Source organism: Leptopilina heterotoma, unplaced genomic scaffold (assembly GCF_015476425.1).
Source record: "Leptopilina heterotoma isolate Lh14 unplaced genomic scaffold, ASM1547642v1 Lhet_65, whole genome shotgun sequence".
Taxonomy (NCBI): domain Eukaryota; kingdom Metazoa; phylum Arthropoda; class Insecta; order Hymenoptera; family Figitidae; genus Leptopilina; species Leptopilina heterotoma.
Genome location: NW_025111152.1, coordinates 2524172 through 2538954, shown reverse-complemented (window position 1 = coordinate 2538954; position 14783 = coordinate 2524172). Strand labels below are relative to the sequence as shown.

General features: G+C 25.7%; 1 protein-coding gene across 1 annotated transcript in view; it reads left to right on the top strand.

The window, feature by feature from the left end:
* Positions 1-14783, top strand: part of LOC122510006 (A-kinase anchor protein 200) — a 418778-nt gene that overhangs the window by 119219 nt on the left and 284776 nt on the right. The window lies entirely within an intron of this gene.

Sequence of the window (14783 nt, the reverse complement as noted above, 5' to 3'; positions counted from 1 at the left end):
ATCAACATCGAGAGCTTCACCACTTACTTTACCCAAAATTATATTGTGTCTTTTTTTAAATCTAGAAATCCACCCGTCACTACACTTAAAATCATTTTCACCATTTTCTTTTGAAAATTTTTCTGCTTGTAACTGTAAGATAGGCTCACTTATAGGTATTCCTTGATTTCTTTGAATTTTGAACTACTTTAAAAGAGCTTGATCTAAATCCGGGTGTTCACACATTCGCACTTTTTTAGTTTTTAAATTATGTTCTTCTGAAGCTTTAAAAATTTTTTCTTTGCACTGAGAAAACTGGAGTATTGGACTAAACATCTGGAGGGACAAATCGTTGATATTTGAGAGTTAGCTATTGGATAACAATCTAAATGTTCAAATACACCATTGACAGATATTCGTGCCATTTCTCTTGGAGGGAAAATGAGTTTATAACAGAGGGACAAATTAACCATCTTGAGAAATCCCTTCCTTATCCGGCGCGAAATGAATAAATATGGCAACCTAACCCCTAAATTAAATACATAAAATGTCAGAAAAATAATTTCGCGCGCATCAGATCGTACACATTTTCTGCGCAACTTTTAACCCTCAGATATAATGGGAGAGAATATACAAGTAGATTTCCATTACCAATTCAAAATTTATTTTAGAAGGACTATTTAATTCTCTTCATAAGCAAAGGAAACATACACTTTTTGAACCTCCGAATTTGACACTCCAGTTTTCTCAGTGTGTTCTTCCATATAGTGGATACAGTCGAAGATTTTAAATTACATTTTTTACACACTGATGTATTCGACTTCCCTTTTTCTAATTCTTGTAAAATTTCAATTTTATCACAAATCGATAAAATTTTTCTTTTTCTTGGATTCTCCATTTGGAAATAGCAAGGAATGTTAGCACGAGGTAGAATAGAAACAGACTGGTCAATAAAGTAAATAAATTTTATATGTTCGTTATAACCGACTTTATTTAGCCACGGTGTTTACAATTTTTGCTCGTTATAACCGACTTCTCGTTATATCCGGACTCGTTATAAGCGGAGTCCACTGTATATAAAAATTTTGTTACTAAAAACTTTCCTAATCCAAGTTAATGTATAATAATCTAATCATACTTTAGTCGCTTCCAATTTCCCTCGATCCTAATTTTAATCTAAGATTGATTAAAATTACCATACATTAAGTAATTTACAAATTAATTTGTTTTATATCTAAAAAATTTTAGCATCTTTTTTTAAAAATAATTCATTTTACTTCCTCATAGAGGAAGTATTGTAATACCAAAATTTTTCGAGTCGGATTTTTTGACATATCTTTATGTTATTTGACCTCAGGAGTTCAAAAATGACATTTTAAAAAAATGTCATTCCGTATGTGTGTGTGTGTGTGTGTGTAAACATCCCATTTTCATAAATATCTCGAAATCATAAAGAGCTTTTGGGTTGAATTTTTTTTTAAATTGTAGATCTCACCTGCGGACATAAGATAAGAGTACTTTGTGATAGATTAATAATGTTTAACTAAATTTTTTTTGGATTTTTAATTTTTCAAAAAAACGTTTTTTGCCTATAACTTTAAAAAAATGTTAGGACACCTATAAATGTTTTTCCATAATTTTGTAGAGTTTTTTTAGACGCATCTTTTGAGCACTAATTGAACATTTTTCGTCCATATTAACCGAAGTTATTAAACTTTTAAAAATAAAAAATTTTGGAAAATAAGACTTTTTTGAAAATTTTGTTGAAAAATGTAGAAGTAACTTTAAAATTATCGTTACCAACTTGTAGAGCATGAAAAAACGCTTCTATTGACCTATTTTTGAACCTAATTCAATAATAATTTTCGAAATTATTGGTATTTTAAAAACCAAAAATTGTGGAAAATGACATTTTCTCAACTTTTTTGTTTGAAAATTTTTGTTTAACTATTAAACTATTATAAATATCTTGTAGGGTATTTCAAAATACATTGATTGACCTAAGATTCAATCACTTTTACCATATTTATAAGAAGTTATTCATATATTACTTCCTCATAGAGGAAGTACTAATTGTAATACCAAAATTTTTCGAGTTCGATTTTTTGACATATCTTTATGTTATTTGACCTCAGGAGTTCAAAAATGCCATTTTTAAAAAATGTCATTCCGTATGTGTGTGTGTATGTGTGTGTAAACATAACATTTTCATCAATATCTCGAAATCATGAAGAGCTTTTGGGTTGAATTTTTTTTAACCCATTAACGCCCAAATGACCAAAATTTTTACTTGAACTTCAATACACGATTTGAAGTATTTATAGACAATAAATTTTAGCAGCAATGAGATGTACGGAGTTTTGGTGGTCGCTCTTTCAGATTCTGGGGTCAAAATAGCGATTCGAGCAACACAAAATCCAATATGGCGGCTATTTTGAAAGAAAACAAAAAAAATAGGTACATTTTTTTAAAAATATTTTTCTTCAGATCTTAAAAATTGTTTTAAACCTTTTTTAAGTATGCTATTGGTGGGCAAAATAGTTGTACTTTCAAAATATGGAATAGAGAAATTCTGATTTCAATATGGCGGAATCAAAATTTTGAAAAAGTAAATGCATTATAGTAAAAAATCAAAATTTACACCAACATTCAAAAAGTTTGCAAATTCGATTCAAAATGTATACTCGGGAGTTTTCGGGGTCGCTAATGACGAATCCGATGTCAGTTTTTCAAAATTCAAAATGGCGGATCCAATATGGCGGACATTTGTTTTTTTTTAAATTTGGATTCGCTTGAAACTTGTCACTCGGGGGTTTTCGGGGTAGCTGATGACGATTCCGATGTCAATTTTTGAAAACCTCAAATTATCATTGTGTTTTTTCTCACTTTAAAAATTTTTAAAACTTCATAAAGAGGTAGAGTTGCAATTGTTATAAATAACCAATTATTTTATCTATAATTTATTTTTGGATTTAAATAATTCAATTCTCGTATTTGAATTCTGATAAGAATAATTGATTTAAAGAAGAATTTGAATGAAAATTTGAGAAAATAATTTAATATAAGAAGCGTAATAGTAGAAATTTTTAAAAATAATTAAGAAGGTTTCTAAGTTGAAATCTTTCAAAATTTTAATTGGTATTAAAGAATAATATTTCAATATTTATTTTTAAATATTATAAATTTATAGATTTTCTAAAAAATAATTAAAGTCTTGAATAATTTTATTTAAAAGTTCTAAAGAAAAATTAAATTTTTGAATGAATGCAATTGTAATTTTTAGAAATTTTTAATTAAAATTAATTAAAATAAAATTTTTAAAGGTTTTACATTGAAATTGTTTAAAATTTTAATTTCTGTGAGAAAATAAATATTAATAAATATAGGTAATAAAAAATAAATGAATATAAATAATAAATAAAATAATAATTGATAGAAAATATTGAAGTTTTGAACAGAATTTGATTTAGAAATTCTTAAAAAGTTAGGTTTTTGAAAAATTGCAAATAAAATTTTTTTGAAGATACATAGTTGAATTCCCAAAACTAATTTTAAAAAATTGAAAGAATTGCAACTTTTTCGAACTTTATTGAAATTAATTCTATATTTCAAAGAATTTAATTTTTTTTTACTTTTAAAAATTATTTTTTAACAATTATTTAATAAAAATTTTAATAAGTATTTGAAATTTTAATAAATAATAATTCTAACTGAAAATTTGAAAAATAATTAAATTTTACAAAAATGTAGAATTGAAATTATTACCAGGATAAGGAAAGAAGTTAATATTCTTCCTGGACATCAGGGAAATATACATATATAAATTTTTGTGATAACCCTGAATAAATTAAGTTACTTTTTATGCACATTGAATCGACTAAAACGAGTTTTTTTAGTCGTCAAATTTAATTTTTCGATAACTACATTTTTACTACTTCTTTTCTTAGTATTGAAGCTACTTTTACATTGTTTTTTAATAATTAACGAGCGTAAAAAAAGATCTAAAAATAGTTGAAAAAATTATTTTTCTTGTTTCTGGGGAAAGGAAAAATTTTCTGACGTTTAGCGTCGACGTTAAATTCAAAGATCTTAGTTTTTTGCCGTGAACGGTAATTTGCTGTCGATAAAACATATATTTCACTTCTAATTACAGAAACTTATAATTAAAAGAAAGTAATGAATCTTTTTCCAAAAAAATTTTTGTTGCGAAATGAAAAGTACTTGGAGAAGTTTCTCTTTATTTGTAATTTTTGAAAGTCTACTATTTGGCACACATTTATATAATATATTTAATAGTTATAATTTTAGATGCTGAGAATTGTTCCTAAAGAATTTTCAGAATTTCCATAAAGATTTAAAACCTCAAAGAAATTAAAATTAAAATTTTTATTACTGAAACGAATGGAAATTGTTGCTACAACAATTTTTTCTTTAATGATTCTGGTGTCTTTTCGGTTTATCGAAGCAAGCAGCTGTAGTATTGGAGTTGCATTTTAAAAATAGATGTATAAGAATGAAGGCAGGTGTGTATGCAAGTTCTAAAGAAAAAAAGAGGTTGTGCTGTTTTTATACCTTCTCTCTCTCTCTCTCTCTCTCTCTGTTTTGAGACGATCGATTCTTTCGCAGAATATTTACGAATTAATTATCTATGAGGTGTTTGATTACAAACATATTATAAGGGAATCACTTTCTAGGAAGGCGGGTGTCACGATCCGTGTGCACATTGCTTAAATACCAAAATTATTCCCCGTATTTGTGACTCACTTCAGACATAGTACAATTACATTAGAATGATTCAACAAGAATTCATTATAATTGTATTTATTCATTTTCTGGTGTTTCATTAATAAAATTATAAGTAATAGAAGAAAAATAATACTACAAAAATAAACAAAATAAAACTAACATAATTTACAGAATTTATAAAATATTTATATAAACGAGCATCAAATTTCTGTTTGCGATATTTTTAGTTTCAGACACTCTGTTTTCTCTACATTATTTTTCATTTTATTCCTTAAATTTTAAAAAATCTTGAAAGTTTTTAAAAGTTAACTAAAGACTAGTGCTGTTTGTCATCTTGACTGAGGTTTAAAGCATGGAAAAATTCCTAAAGCACAATTTCTTAGATTAAAAAATTTATTGTTCACGTATATTCTTATTTTACATTAAACTTTTAAACTTGTAGCGATATTTAAAATCCTTAAATTAAGAAGAAATATTGATTACCTCGGCTTTTTGACAAAAATTGAATTTTTGGGAGTCATGAATATTACCGAAATTCTGTTAAACATAATAGTTATTTAATAATTTAATATTAAACCATTTGACATAAATATCATTTGACATGAAAGATAAAATTAATTTAACATAAATTTCATTTGATCTAAGCTTTAACAAAAATATTTAGAATCCTTAAATTAAGAAAAAATATTGATTAATTAGACTTCTTGACAAAAATATAATTTTTGGGAGTCATGAATATTACGGAAATTCTATTTAACATAAAACCATATACAGTGAAACCTCCCTATAGCGGACACCGACGGTGCAAGATGAAATCGTCCGTTAACAGAGGTGTCCGCTATTGGGAGGTTTCACTATATACAGATATATAAACATAAATAAATATTATTTAATTACATTTTTTATAATAATTTAAAATAGAAGTCTGCTTTTTTGGAATAAAAGCAGTCTTACGTTCCAAATACATTTGTGAATCTAATATTAAATTCAGTCCTGTGACATCATTACTGTTCAAGAACGCAATTAAAAATATTTTTTCCCTCGTAACCGCGACAAATTTCTGGAATTTTTTCGAACCACTTTATCACAATGTTATCATCTACGGAAGCATTTTCTCCACAAATCGCTTTATAAGAGATTTGATGTCTTGCTCGAAACTTTTCAAGCCATCCGTTGGACGCCGTAAAATTATCCAACTTAAGTGCCTTGGCCACCTCTAGTACTTTTTGTTGAATTAATGTTCCAGAAATGGGAATATTCTTTGCTCGTGCCTGTCCAATCCATTCGTAAATTGTCTTGTCAATGACAGCTGTCTCGAGCTTAGGAAATTTTCTTTTCATGTCTTCGTTGCCATTCTTTTTAAATTCTTCAAAAATATTTTTTTTGTCCTTCAAAATTACACTGACTTGTGTTTTCCCGACACTAAACTTTTCTGCCGCTGCACGAACACTTAATTTTTCTTTTTCACAAATAAATATAATATCATATTTTTCTTATAAAATCAATCGTTTTCTCTTTTGCGACATTTTATTTCGAGATATGTAATTACTAAACGTGTTAATTGAGCAGCGAATGGATATAAACTGAGAATGTCTGTGCTTATGAGTCATTACAATACTTAACTTTTGTTTTCATTTCTAAATTTCAAAACTGAAATTACCAACAATTGGTCAAGTGTCCATTATTCTGTGCATTTATGTGTCCGTTAAGAGAGGTGTCCGCTATTAAGAGGGTCCGGTATTAAGAGGTTTTCATCCCATATAAAACAATGTAATTTTGCCGGGACTTTTAAATTTCGTCCGTTAAAGCAGGTGTCCGCTATTGAGAGGTGTCCGCTAAGAGAGGTTTCACTGTATAACATAAATTTCATTTGACATAATTATCATTTGGCATAAAATTAATTAAAACTAAATTTCATTTGGATATTCACATAAGCAGGGCTCGAACTAGGTCCGTAAATCCCGTAAAAGTCCGTAACTTTGCTTGAAGTCCGTAAAAGTCCGTTTTTTTGAAAAAAGGTCCGTAAAGTCCGTAATTCGATTGAAAAAGGTCCGTAAAGTACGTAAATTATACGATATAATTTGGATAATTTTAGAGAAATTACAAATGATTGAAGGAATTCAATTATTTTCAAAAGTAATAAAATTCTTCGCAAAAATTCAATTATGTTCAAAATTTTTTAAAAATTCTCGTCAAAATTTCAATTATCTTTAGAAATAATTAAATTCTTCTCCGAAATATCAATTATTTTCAAAAATTTTAATAAAATTCTTAGAAAAATTTCAATTATTTTCAAAATTTTTCCTCAATTCAATGATTTTTAATAGGTATCTATACTATTCTAATAAAATTTTCCAAATGAATTCAATTATTTAAAAAAAATCTACTAAAATTCTACACAAACCTTTAATTATTTTCAAAAAATAATAAAAATTTTACAGGAATTTCATTATTTACAAATTTTTTTTATAAATTTCTTCGCAATATTCAATTATTTTCATAAATAATAAAATTTTTACAGGTATTTAATTTTTTTGGCAAATAATAAAATTCTTATTAGGAATTCAATTATTTTAATAAATAATAAAGCTAATTGCAGAATTTCAATTATTTTTAATACAATTTTAATCGAATTCCTCGAAAAATGTAATTATTCTTAAAAATTTTATTAAAATTTATCAAAGAAATTTAATTATTTTAATAACCTTTGCTACAATTTATTTATTACAATTTAAATATTATTTTTAATAAATTTTTAATTAAATTTCTTTAAAGAATAATATTATTGCATTCAGAATTTTTAATGCAATTCTTTGCGTAAATTATTAATTATCTTTATAAATAATAAAATTCTTCTCTAAAATTGAATTATTTTCAAAACATTTGATAAATTTCTTGGCAAAATTTTAATTATTTTCAAAAATTTTCCCTAATTTAATTATTTTTAATATCTACTATTTTAATAAAATTTTGCAAAAGAATTCAAATTATTTGAAAATTGATTGATACAATTCTTTAAAAGAATTCAATTTTAAGAAACATATGTAATTATTCAATAAATTGTTTTTTTTGTATTTAAATAATGAAATTCTTGTAAAATTTTCTGATAAAAATTGATTTAAAAATAATTAAATTTTGAAAAGGTTTCAGATTCAAATCTTTGAAAATTTGAATTTTTCATATTTTTAACTAACAATTTTGTGGAATTAATTTTTTTGAGAAATTTTAATTGCGGATTTTTTTTATATTATTTGAAGTTTTTATTTTTTAATACATATTTAATTGAAGAATTTAAAAATAATTTAAATTTCGTAAAATTGAATATTGTAAAGAAATGGATTTGAAAATTGTCAAAGAACTTTTTCGAAAATTATTAAAAATAATCGATTTTAAGAAGAATTTTAGTTAAAAATTCTTGAAAATAATAATTGAATTGATAATGATTTTATCACTCTATCTTTAATTATTATAAAACACGAAGTAATTGATCGCTCTGAGTCGAAGACTCGGAGTTATCGATATCTTCATGTTTTTTAGTTATGAAAAAATCTAATTTATAGTTTTAAGTAAAATGTTCTCTTATATATTTTTGTCAGTAATTGGTCCGTAAATGGTCCGTAAAGTCCGTATTTTTAAATACTTTCACTGGTTCGAGCCCTGCATAAGACTCATTTAAAATAATTCCTATTTGTCATAAAATTAATTTAACATAAAATTCGTTTGACATAAAATTAGTTTGACATAAATATCATTCGAGGTAAAATAATTTAAAATTAATGTCATTTGGCATACAATTAATTTAACATTAATTTCATTTGACCTAAAATTTATTTGACAAAAATATTATCGCGAATTTTAAAATTGTCTGATTGATTACTTTTAAATTTCGCGCTGATATTTTAATGTCAAATAAACCTTATTTCAAATGAATATTTTGTCAAATGAATGTGTCAAGTGATTTTAATGTCAAAAGAAATTCAGGTTAAATGAATTATATGTCAAATGAGAATTATGTTAAATAATTTTCATGTCAAATGAACTTAATGTGAAATGAATTTTATGTCAAAATGGAATTTATATCAATTGTAAATAAATATATTTTATGTCATATAACATTTATGTAAAACGAATTTTACGTCAAATGAATTTTGTATCAATTGAAACTCACGTCAAGTGATTTTTATGTCAAATGGGAATTATGCGAAATTTGTTGTTTCGAATTAATATTTAACACTAAAGATTTATTTCGAATTCTTATTTACTCAAAGTTTCATCACCTCGAATTAGAATTCGCATGAATAATTATATCTATGAATTGTAATTTATCTGAAATATTATTTGACTAAATTATATAATTTATGACAAGTTAGAAGCCGAAGATCTTGAAAATAACTGAATTTGAATATTACGAATTTATATTAAATAGAAATGTATAGGGAAAAAATAAATTTGTAGACATTTTTTTGATGAAAGTGAAAATATTTTGGGTGAAATTGAAAATTTATTGACTGAAAGTGAGTGGAGGTAAAAATTTTCTAAGTGAAAGTGAAAATTGTTTGAATGAAAGTGAAAGATACGTGAACATACCGCTCTTAAATATTAAATCGAAATGACAAATTTAGAAAGTATAATTCTATTAAATAAATTCTATTTATAATAGTAAATTTTTATTATATTTTATCAATTTTTATAAATTTTCTCTCATGAAAATAAAAAATGTGATTCCAAACTTGTAATGTGAATATTATTAGAGTTGGAAAAAAGTTGTAGAAATATTTCTGTATATTTTTCTATTCTTAGTTTTCCATTGAAGAGCACATACGTATAATTACATCGATTCGATTAATGCATTTGTAATATTAGTTACGGTAAATTGGATTCGTCAATTGAGCGTGCTCTCGGATCGACAGTAAGAATCAGAACTATACTGAAAGGTCTATATTAATAGGATTAAACTTGGCACTTATATTTCATTCATCATCGTTTTAGCTCCAATGAAAATTAAGTTTCTTTTTCCTTTCAGTAATTTCTTGATGTGTAATTCCCTCATATTTGCTCCTATAAAATTGTATTACTTCAGCATAGCTAATTTTTCCATATCACTTAACTTTTCTTTTCGAACTTATTTCGATCCTGACATTCATTTTCTTTTCATAATAAATCTTGTACTTGATGATTCATTTTTCATTAATAGAGACTTTCGGATGTAAAAAAGATCACTTATTGTAAAAGGCGGAAACCAAACTTATCTCTATTTGCTTCGAAAAAAATTTCTCACGTTTTTAGATTTAAACAGAGCAATAAAATTGAAAAATTTTAAGTGAATCGAAACAAACCACTAAAAAAGCCTTGAGAAATATTTTTTGACATGAAACGATGAAATTCGCAGAAACCTATTTGTCAGTGTTCTATTCTGAACTTTAAATACTTAAAATCCCACATTAAGGTCTAAAATTAGTGTAAAAGTTAGTGAAATGTAGAATCAAGTGTAAAATGAGCAATTTTACAGTTTAGTAACATTCAGCAAAGTGGCATTATTCCCCAAATGAATTGGATGATTTATGACATTTAATGTGTAGGTTTAAAATGACAGTCCTGTTCCTCCTCTGGATGCGATTTTACTTGCAATATCTTTACGACCTTTTAAATTTTTTTGAGCGTCGTAAAAAATTTTCTATAAAAATAATCGTGTTCATGTTCGAGTACGCCTATTCATGCCCCGCACACACGCATGTCTTGTGGTGAATTTATTGATTCCTTTCGATATTAAAGTACACGCACGTGTAATATAAAACAACTCGGTGTATTTCACTAAATGTGTCCTTGCTTTTTATTTCAATCCGTATACACTTGAATTGTGATTTACGCAATTTCACTTAAAAATTAATTAATTCATTTTTTGAATTATTAATTTTTTTATTGACCTTGCTTACAGGTAAATAAAGTACTTATTCTTACCGAAGAGTAATGTAACATAATAACACTTTATTGCCCTTGCTTTCCGGTCAATAAAGTGCCCATTATTGCCCTTGGGTAATAATGAATACATTACTGTAATTTACAATTAATGTAATTAATATACAATGTACTATTATTAATCATCGATAATTGTTCCTCGAAACACGAAGCACAATAATAATAATAAAAACGATATTAATATTAGTAATTTGTAATAATAATAATAATAAAAAGAAGAAAAATACTAACAATAATAATAATAATACTTTTACTTTTACTTTATATATTCGGTTTCGACAAATTTGCTATGCCATTAGTAGATTAAAAAAATAAATTTTCATTTTTCTGCACTGAACATTTTGTTTTTGATTCACTTTTGTCTAAAACCCTTTTCTTCCTTTTTTTCTTTATATCTTCACTTTGGATTTTTTTGAATAGAGAAAATGCGAAATCTGGCTTACCGTCTGTCATTGACTGATATGTCCCCCTTTTTTAGAGGGGGGTATCGGTACCTCTTCCCCCCTCCCACCCTTGACAATGTAAGCTTGCAGCTCGATGGGGTCGCTTAGAATATTGCTTGAGGTGGAGGGGGTGGAAAGAGCCCATGAATCATCCTACGTACAATCAATACGAAACCAACCCCTCGGTTTTACCTCGACTCGACCACACCATGAAACTACTATGGCAATCCGGTTTTGCTGTTCACAATTTGATTCGGGGGCGATAGTATACATATCTTTCATCCTTCTCAATTTCGACTTCCTTGCAATTCAATGTGTAATCAAATTTATATTTTGCGAATTTTTCGTTAAGAGTTAATTAGAAAATATACAGAAAGAAAATGGATGAGATATCAAATTTTGTGTTTTTTTCTAATTTGAAAAAAGCAAAATGAAGAAGTTAGAGAATATTATTAATACATAATGAAATTTATTTATTGCATTGACTGTTAAAGGAATAAAGTAACTTTTACTATACTTTCATGGGAAAAATTAAAATGTTTAGAATATCTGCGTTATTTGGTATCTTTTGACCTAAAGTAAATTTTAATATACCTAACGTAAATTTTACTAGACTCGAAGTAAATTTTATTAGAATCTGCCTTTTCCTTATTTTTATTCCCTTAAATTTGTGAAATCTCCTAAAACATCTAAAATCATGCATATTCTCCCGTTTAAAAAAAAACTTGCAGAAATTATCATTTTTTTGTAAGTTAGAAATTTTTTACGTAGGTTGAAGAAAAAAAATTTTACTTTTTGCGTTCTGTAAATAAATTTTAGATTTTTCAAACTTAAAAATTTATTATTATTATTATTATTATTATTATTGTTATTATTAAGTATTACGAACAACAATTCGCGCGCTAAAGCTCGCGGCTAACTTCTTACTACACGGAGAGAAATCTGCTGCTAATATTACTCGAAAGAGCACATTACTTAAATTGCTTAACGTTTCTCTTATATTTTTAGCATGGATTCATATACTTATTGTAAAAATACTTTCAATGCAATAAGCATAAGAGACAGTAGCTAATTTTGCACGAAATCTTTATTATAAATACAAAGAGAACGTGCTATAAAAGTATTAGATTCTTCTTATAAGAATCGCTCGAACTCCGACTGATTTTCAGGCGGACTTTATACAACACAATCTTACCTGTGTATATACGCACATATAACTCACACACACATATATTTCTCTCTCTCTATATTTGATATTTCTCTGTCCTGTAAAACATTATATATTATATGTAGTATTTAATACTTGTTGCTGTTATAAAAAGATAATATTTATTTAATAGTAAGTATATTAGTTAAAATATATTGCATTTTTATTCGTGTTTGAATGTATAAGCAACATGTGAAAATTGTTAGGTTATGTTATTGCAAACGTCACCGCGTTGTACGCGTTCCGTTCCTCGAAATCATCCAGAGAAATATATGTGTGTGTGTGAGTTATATGTGCGTACATGCAAGTAAGATTGTGTTGTATAAAGTCCGCCTGAAAATCAGTCGGAGTTCGAGCGATTCTTATAAGAAGAATCTAATACTTTTATAGCACGTTCTCTTTATATTTATAATAAAGATTTCGTGCAAAATTAGCAGCTGCTTTTTGTTTTTATTGCATCGAACTCTCCATTACATTAAATAGATGATTTCGTATATAAATTATTATAACCTCAAGCTAAAATTCTATTCAGCAGTGACTAATAAAATTTGTAAAGATTCTGCAAGCAATAATAGCAACAGATTTCTCTCCGTGTACCTTTTTTTAAATAAAATTAGCAATTTTAAAAATAATAGAATTTAAAAATTTTCTAATTTAAATTTTTGTTGAAAACACTAAAAAATTCAATTTTGGAGAAATTAAAAATAATTGCAAAAATTTAATCATTTAAAAAAAAATAAAATTCTTCTTCTAAAATTCAACTATGTTCAAAATTTTAAAAAAATTCTCGTAAAAATCCCAATTATCTTTATAAATAAGGGAGCGTTCAAAAATGATGTCACGTTTTTGGGGGGGGGTCTCTACTGAACGTGACACAATGTATTTTTACATGTGAAATTGCGCGACAGGGAGGAGGGGGGGGGGGTCTAAAATCCCGAAAAATTGCGTGACATCATTTGTGAACACTCCCTAACAAAATTCTTCTCCAAAGTTCAATTATTTTCATAAATGTCAAAAAAATTCTTGTCCTAATTTCATTTATTTTCAAAATTTTTCTAATGTCAATGAATTTCAATATCTACTATTTTAATATAATTTCCCAAAAAAAATTCAATTATTTAAAGAAAATTTTAATAAAATTGTATGCAAAAATTTAATTATTTTCATAAATAATAAAATTTTTTTAAGGAATTCAATTATTATTTTCATAAAAAATAATTTAAAATTCTAGAAAATAATAATTGAATTAAAATGATAAAAATATAATAATTTTGATGAAATTATAGTAACAATATTCTTATAATATAAAATAATGATTTTATCTCTCGGTCATCTTTAATTATTAGAAAACATAAAGAAATCGATCACTCCGAGTCTTCGACTCGGAGCAATCGATGTCTTCATGTTTTATAACAATACTTTTATAAGTTGTTTAATTTAAAAAAGGATTGAATTTGAAATTTTTGAATGTCTTAATTCCTGTGGAAAATCCTGTTCCAAAAATAAGCTTAAAAATAGCAATTATGCAAATATTTTTCTTCTTTTTCTAAAACAAAATAATAATTTTGTTAAAAAAATTGTGATTCATAAACAAAAATAATGCAAAATAAATATATTTTTTATTTCTTACTCACAGTTGTTTAACAATTCTCTAATTTTGCTTAGAAATAAAAAAACAAAAAATTGCATAATTTCAATTTGATTAAACATAATATTTAACAAAATTTTAATTTTTTAATGAAAAGAAGTGAAAAAAACTCTGATGATTTCTCTTTGTCATTACAATTTTGAATTAATTATAAAATAAAAATAATTATAACATATAATAATATAAAATACAATCTATCTAAAGATAACAAAAAACAAAAGTATAAACAAAAGACAAATTCAGAGTGTGAGGGGCAGAAAAAGTGAATGAATGAAAGAATGAAAGAACATACAAATTACTATAGTTAATTATTTTTATTATTATTTTCCTTACAATTTCAATACTTCTAATTAAAATTTTTCTAAGTACCTATAAAGAAATTTTCTTCGGAAGTAGTAAAAACTATTCTGCAAATAACTATTTTTAAAAGTAAATTTTAGTATTTTTAGTTAGAATTTTACCAAGTCTAAAGTTTATTCATTTTTACTGACATTTAATTAGAATGTAGTAGGAATTTTAAAACAAAAGTAACCATGTTTTAAGTTTTGAAATTTCGTTTTCAAATGCATAATCAGCAACCCCAAAAACCCCCGAGTGACAAGTTTTAAGGATTGTCATAGGCAATATAAGGAAATGAGAGAAAATTCTGTGGTTTTGTATATGAATAGACAATGTCAAAAAGTTTAAACTGGAAGATTTTAGAAAAAGTTTACCGCAGATTTAATGAATAAATAATTATTAAAGTTTTAGTTTTCAGAACAGTAATAATTGTATAACTATCAAA